The sequence below is a fragment of the Apium graveolens genome, chromosome 10 (genome assembly GCF_009905375.1).
Source record: "Apium graveolens cultivar Ventura chromosome 10, ASM990537v1, whole genome shotgun sequence".
In the NCBI taxonomy this organism is placed as follows: domain Eukaryota; kingdom Viridiplantae; phylum Streptophyta; class Magnoliopsida; order Apiales; family Apiaceae; genus Apium; species Apium graveolens.
Window position 1 is genome coordinate 166,970,010 of NC_133656.1, and position 7,929 is coordinate 166,977,938.

A 7,929-nucleotide genomic window follows, 5' to 3' on the forward strand; every position below is an offset into this window, starting at 1 on the left:
TCAAAAGTTCATCCCATAGATGAGACCACAAGTTAAGACTTGAATAGATTAAATCTTTGAAATATTATTGAATGAAATGAAGTTACGAGGTACTTCATTAAGTCCCGATATATATATATATCCACATATATATCTCTTATACATTTCCTGGAAACCTCTGTTATGTAAAGTATGAACAGAGTTTGTAATATCCAATGAATTTTGGAAAGAAAAGAATTTTGGCATAAACCCGATATCTTGCTGATCAGGCAAAGATACCAATAAGTAACCTTTTCTACTATTAGATGGATGAATCCCCCACCGGTCATCACCCTGGCCTCATTAGGACCTTGTGCTGGTCCGCCACCCGGCCTCTTACGCGTTGATGGACTGCCACCCAGCCACTTACACTTTGATAGACCGTACCCTGGCATGTCGCTTATGCCGACTCAATTAGATGGGCTTACTTCCCGAACGTTGGATAAGTAATCAATTCATTTGTCAAAACAACAACCTTGTTGCGAATATAAATACACCACAGAGTCGGATCCCTCAGGTTTTGAGCGAGTATTTAAATCCCCTTTGAAAGGAAGATCTTAAATATAAAAATGAGTTTTGGGATCCGCTCTAACTTTTAAAATCATTTTGAAGACTCGAAAACATTTTTAAGAATGTTTGGAGTAATGCTGATTTAATAAAATAAATCAGTCCCGATATATTTAGAAAATATTTGAATATTATCATTTAAATAATGTTCCCATAAAGAATAATCTTTATAAAAATAATTGAAGTAGAAGTTTTAAAACTCATACTTGAAATGGATATTAAATAACCAAAGATATACTTATACGAAAGTATGATCTTTATTTGAATAATCGAAAATAAGTTTGATTATCGAAACATTATTCTTTAATAAAATAAAGAATATTATTTAGTAAATAAGCGGAGTCATAAGTCCTCGAATGAATATTCAAAATAATATTCATTAAATAGAATAAACAGAGTCGTAAGTCCTCGAATGAATATTCAATATAATATTCATTTAAATAAAATAAACGGAGTCATAAGTCCTCGAATGAATATTCAAAATAATATTCATTACATAGAATAAAGTTATCGAATAAACCTTATTCGATTAATAGTTTTGAAAACTATATCTATATATATATATATATATATATAATACTCGAGAACATCGACTCCCGGTTTTAGAAAATGTTCACATTTGGGTCCCCTATACTAAGGGTATACGCAACTACTGTTTATCTCTAGCATAGGTCTTATGCAACTTATAAGCATTGGAATCAACAGATAGATATCAAGATTATGAAACAGACATGCATATATTCCATATCAGCATGCTCCAATATATCGCAAGATTTGCTAATTAACCATCATGCATCTATCACAAGATAATGCATATACATATATACATCACAACAACAGTATAACGGGTAGAAAACTTGCCTGAGCGACTGGGGGTGATAAATGGCTTGAGACAAGTCTGGTAACCTATAAACAACATATAAGTTGGAATTAAACAAAAGTCGCTTATGAATCTATACCTTAACCAATTAGACCTTAACGTTCGCTTTTGCGCTTAACGATTCACTTAAGTCGCTCGAGTACCCTCGGCTCCACCATTTTTAATAATTTAACCATTAAGAGTTTTAAGGCGATTCTTTCGCGAGTACCTTACCAACTGCCTAATCCACTTTACTTAATTGTTTCATAATCCAATTAGTCATTTAAGGTCCTTAACCAATGTTTCAAAGTAAGGCGAGGGGTAATGGTTCGTTCGCGAAACGCCGTTACTTAAAACAGTCGTTTCTCCTAAACCGTACATCGGATTCAAGCGACCACATATCAAAACGAAGCTCGTAATATGAACTATCTAATCATGGCAATGGTCAAACCTAACAGTGAGTTCTCGGGTCCTGATGTTAAGAACAAAAACAGTCTAAAGTAAATCGGGCATTACGACGGCTATGTTTACGCGATTACCAAATTTTATCCTACTCCAAATCAACCACAAATCAACCATACAACCAAACTCCATCCATACAATACTACAACAGCCCAAACACCTCAAGTTCTCCAATTTATATTATTCTCAAACATGAATTAAACTATACTTAAGTTCATTAACCAATAATCCAAGATTTACAACTCCAAACTCATTACAAAACCAACCACACTCTAAGTCTACAAGAATCATGCTTCTCATGAACCATACCAAACACAAAAACTCTAAATATACAAAAGTAAGGCTAGGGTATGAGATTATACCTTTCTTGGTGAGTAAAAGTAACTAAGGAGCTTGGAATCACCCTTGAAAGTCCTTACCAAAGCTTAATCTAACCAAAAACACAAGATCAAACAATTTAAATTTCTTGAAAACACTATTCACTCTCTTCTTAAATGATTTATTGAAAGAGATTGTGATTGAATTTGGAGCTTAAACTCCTAGGATAGCCATAACTAATCATAAGGAACCTTGGATAATTACCTTGCAATTTAACAATGCTTGGATCTTGGATTTTGAATTTTCTTCTTTAAAAAAAAGGAAGAAGCCGAGAGCTTCTTGTTGGAAATGAAGGTCAACTTTGTGTTTTTGTGTTATGAATTGTTTTGTTGGTTGTTTTGCCTTTTGTTTTGCTAAATTACCTTTTAACCATGGTAAATTTTGTGTGGTTCACAATCAACCAACAACACACCTCTTTTTGTCATGCTTAGGTCATCATTCTTATATCATCTTCTCATGTTTGTCCTCTTATTATTGGTTTGATGACATCATCATCACTAACCTCTTTGATTAGCTCCTAATTACTTGGCTAATGACTGTTGATCTGCTATACGGTTCGCTTAACTTTCGTTCTCGTTTATCGTTTGAGGGATCATACCCGGGATCTTATTACTTGGGTTTCCTTAACCTTTCTCAATACATTATATTCCTTTTATGATCCTCTATTATAATCCTTGAATTTGAATCCTTTTTATCCTGTTACCTTATACTCAATTCTTTCGGTATCTGGTGGATTTTCGGGAAAAATCAAAGTGTTCGAATTTGGATTCTGACGATCTTTACATACACTTATATACCACATAGAGTACTAATAAGATCTCATAATAACAATAGAAGAACCCCTACATAGTGTGGCATGAAAAGTTTTCTCATTCAGCATAATCAGCAAAAACACTATTCATAAGGGTTACAAAAAGTTCAAAATTTTTGGGGTTATTACAGCGGGCGTGCCAAGGTAGAGGGCAGCTGCGCTTGTCTTCTGCCAAAAAAATCTGTTTTCTTTGTTTCTCGCTCTGCTCCTCTGGCAAGCTTTCACCCTTCATTTCATGATCTCATTCCACCATAGAAGCATAGAAAAGTCAATTCCTGCCTCTAATTATAGCTCTGCAAATACTCAACAAAAATGCATTAAAAACACCACATACTTGAGGTCAAGTCATCAACTTAAGCCGATATGAGGCATCCTAAAAGGATATAAAATCCACTTATCACACCCCCAAACTTAAATTGATGCTTGTTCTCAAGCATAAATAGACTCGACAATACATGAATAAATGCAACTAAATGAATGAATGCAACTAAATGATAATAAAAAGATCCCCTCGAAATAACCATAACCAGATCAATAAGCCAATATCTCTAAGAATGCAATAACTTTAAAAGAGCTCGACTAAATCCCATATACTAACTTACAAGCACAGAAACGTGAGTGTGTGCTTTGCTTATTAGATATACTCCCAACACTAGATCAAAACCATATCCTATTCTTCGCCAAAACAATCACGAGCTTATAAGTAGAATGAACGCTAAACACATCATGACTCCAAAATACCTCCATCAACAATGGAGTTAGACAAGAATTCATGCTAAAACAATGAACACATCAACATAAATGCTTATTTAACCTTGAAATGGATGAGGCCCCAAAAGACTTATGCAATAATACCCATGTAACGAGCATTAGGTTAGCGGATCCCAGACTGAACAAGCCTTAGGTCACCTGGCACAAAGTCCCCTAGAAATTAATTGCTCGAGTATTAAAGAGCTCACTCGTGGTCAATTCTGCATAATCAGATACTAACACAAAAAAAATTCTTTTTTTCTCTCTTTTTTTTCTTTCTTTTTTTGTTTTTTCTGGAATGAGTGTGTTTCGCTCCATCTCATCCATCCCTAGACTACTTATAAATATGAGCGGCTACTAGCCTTTTGAAGCCTAACTTTTATTAACAACTAGCAATGAAATCCATGGTTTCCCCCAATTTATATTTTAGTGCTCCTTCGTCATCAAGGGAATAACAAATATTATAAATATAAAAAAGTGATTAAATTTCAACCAAACCAGTATGGCCCTGATCTAGTCCAAAAGCAACCGAAAAGACTTGTGAATAGGCTTTGCTTCTGGACATGCAAGTCAATTCATAAGAACTTAATCATCCCTCTATTCATCATTACCACACCCAAATCAACACCGACCTACCAACCGAAAATAGTTCATCCTACGGGATCATGCTATATGTTATGCAAATGCAACTAAATGGACTCACATAATATACATAAACAATTATGCAAACAATTATGGTCTATATGAATAGTAATGCAAGACTATGAATGAACTACCACTACACATGCAATATGATTCCTATATGAACATGACTCTACTACTACTAATCCTTAAATTAACACCCCCAAACTTAAAATATTTAATGACCTCATTGAAGGCAATATTAAGGATAGCAAGAGCATACGTAACTGTCGGTAGGATCACCCTCTTCAGGTGGAGAATCAGGCGGCGGATACATTATATTAGCTCCAAAAGCAGGCCAATCAACCTCTATACCAGTGGCTCGAAAAGCACTACCTAGCGCATGTGTCAAGTCCTCCGTAAAATGACAGTGGATATCATGCATGACATCAATACGCCGAGTCAACCGTCTATACTGAGCATCACCAAAACCAGACCTATCAACTGCCTGCTACGCAGGAGAGGATCCCTCTGTAGGCACGGGAGGATGCGGTCGGCCACCCTCTGTATCATCATAAATATACCCCAACCCCTTGTCATGGGGCACACCGTCGTCCTATTCCTCCATCCTAGAAATCGTAGAATGATCATAGGAGCACTCGGCATCTGCAACTGATCCTCCTCAGACCACCTAACACCCACAGCTGAGCACAACTTAGTAACAATAGAGCCATGAGGAATCCCCCCTATCGTCCCACCTCGCAGAAATCGAAGCATGCTCTGATGAATGACATAACCAAGATCAATGTACTCCTCATTCAGAATCCACCACAAGAGTATGGCTCGGTCCATAGTGACCTCATGTGAATGTGAAGAAGGCAGAATATTAGCACACAGAAACAAATTCCATGCCCTCGCATAACTGTTCATGGCAGAAGCAGGAAAGGTGAGCGGCTCAGTTGTTCCTGCCTTGACTTTCCATGCCGTACCCGGAACACATAGCTCCACCAAAATATAATCCAAATCCAAATCAACCCGGGTCTTGTGCACCCAATCTTCAGCACCCCTAGGCTTTAAAGGTTGATGTAGAACACGGCGAATAGCAACAGGTCGGTAATCCACAGTTAAAACCCGAACCACAGAAAATCCATTCTTCTCAGCCTTAGCATTGGCATTGAACTCCCGCACAATGCTTAATGGAACCGCGGATGTTGCCTCACAAAAGCTCCCCAACACATATCCGCAATCATCTCCAACAACTGCACATCCAGAGCCGTAGGCAAGAATCCCCTCTCTGTGGCCACCAATTTAGACATCAATCGAGCAAATTCCGCTTGTAACTCCGGTGAAGTGAATTTGTTATCACCGCCACCCATACTAGAGTCCTCTGTAGAAGAGGGATGAGTGCTACTACTACCAGTAAATCTTGCTCTCTTAGGTGCCATAATCAAGCAACTGGTTGTGAATTGGGTGCAAAGAGTGTATGTAGAGCAAGGGATTGTGTGTATATAAAGATGGGCAGGTATATAAGAATCGGTATATGTAGTAGAGATATGAAGGAAGGCTGCTGTAAAATATTGGATAGGGTTAGGGTAAAATTTTGGGTAAACCTGTGTATTAATTGTTTTGTTTTTTTTGTTTTTTTTCCTGAACAGCGGGTAGGCTCGGCGCGCAGGAAGAGGGCGCGGGCGCGCTGGAGGATAGCGCGGGTGCGCTGCTCTACTTCCAAAAAAATATTCTTCTCTTTTATATATATATATATATATATATATATATATATATATTATTAATATATATATAAGCTATAATACTACAGAAATGCATGGGTTGCCTCCCACGAAGCGCTTGTTTTCCGTCCTTAGCTTGGCTGAAGCTTCTAAATTCAAGTCGTAGCAAAAACGGCGATCACCACTTCACGATTCACCATATCACTGTTGTCGGATTTTAATCGCAGCGAAGGCATGGTAAAACACTTTTACACATATAAAATCCAAATAAAAGCATATAAATCGTGGTAAAAACGTAGGGATCGATTACTAACCTTTAATATGCGATCCAAGAGCAACGATCGGAGATCCTTAGCAGCTGCTCCTCAAACGTGAAGCACTCCACTGGTATCCACCAAGAAAACGACGTTAAGGAGGAGGAGGAGGTGAAGAGAATTAGGTTTTCTAAAACTTTTGGGTTTTTGAGTTCGAATAAAAATAGGGTCTATAATAGTATATTTATAGGCAAAATTTTCAGCTGAAATTTTCCCATAAATATTATTATTATTATCCCATTTATTATTCTCATTAATAATTAAAACACCTTTTAATTATTAATCCTTTTTCTAAACACTTTAGAAATAATTCTCTCTCTTGATTTAATTTCCAAAAATTAAATCCTTAATTAATAATATTAAGAACTTTTCTTAATTAATTTATAATCAATTAAATCTCATTTAATCAATTATTAAATTTGCCAATTAATTATTCATTTCACAAATAAATAATTATTAGCCATTATTAATTAATTCCTCCACCATTAAATCATTCTCTTTTTATGGTGTGACCCTGTAGGTTCAATATTAAGCCGGTAGTAGAAATAAATAATAATAAAACTATTTTATCATTATTTATATAAATTCTCTAATTTATTAAATATGATTAATTAATTAATCACATTTATTCTACATCGTGAGGGATACTTCTCAGCATATCGCGACTATCCGGATAATATGAATTCACTGCTTAGAATACCAAGAACCTATTCAGTGAATAGTTACCGTACAATAAACTCCTTCTACCCTACAATGTCCCGATTAAATACAAGGCATGGATCTCGTGTCAAGCCTATCAAATTTAATCACTTGCTTACCATTTACTATGCGTAGTTCTATACAAATTAGAAACTCCTTTCTAATTTCATTCACTCTGGCCAGAGATTCCTGAACTAGCATAAGTGGATCAGCATTGAACATTCTCTTTCTTTCACTGGAAGGGGTAGATCCTTTATTGATCATACACTATCTTCGTGTACAAATTCCTACACCCAGTAGAGCCCTTATTATTGTCCCTGGAGACTAAGAAACTAAACCAAAGTATAGTTCAGTGTACACAAGATGACTATGATGACCTCAAGTCTAAGGATACTTGTACAACTATCACTATGTGAACATCTGCTGATATGTGAGTGAACTCCATCAGTTGTTCAGCTGTGTGAGTCATGTTCAGTGAACTTATTCTATAATAAGCACCTACATACTAGTTATAGTGTCATCACACAAATGTCTATGAGAACAGACATCCTTCATAATGAAGCAAGCATAGTATGTACCGATCTCTGCGGATTATTAATTACCAGTTAGTAATCCTACGACCAGGAACTATTTAGGTTTAGAGTTATCATCTTTTAGGTCTCACTATTATGATCCCATCATAATCCATAAAAAGCTTTACTCTAAATTATGGTATATCTTATT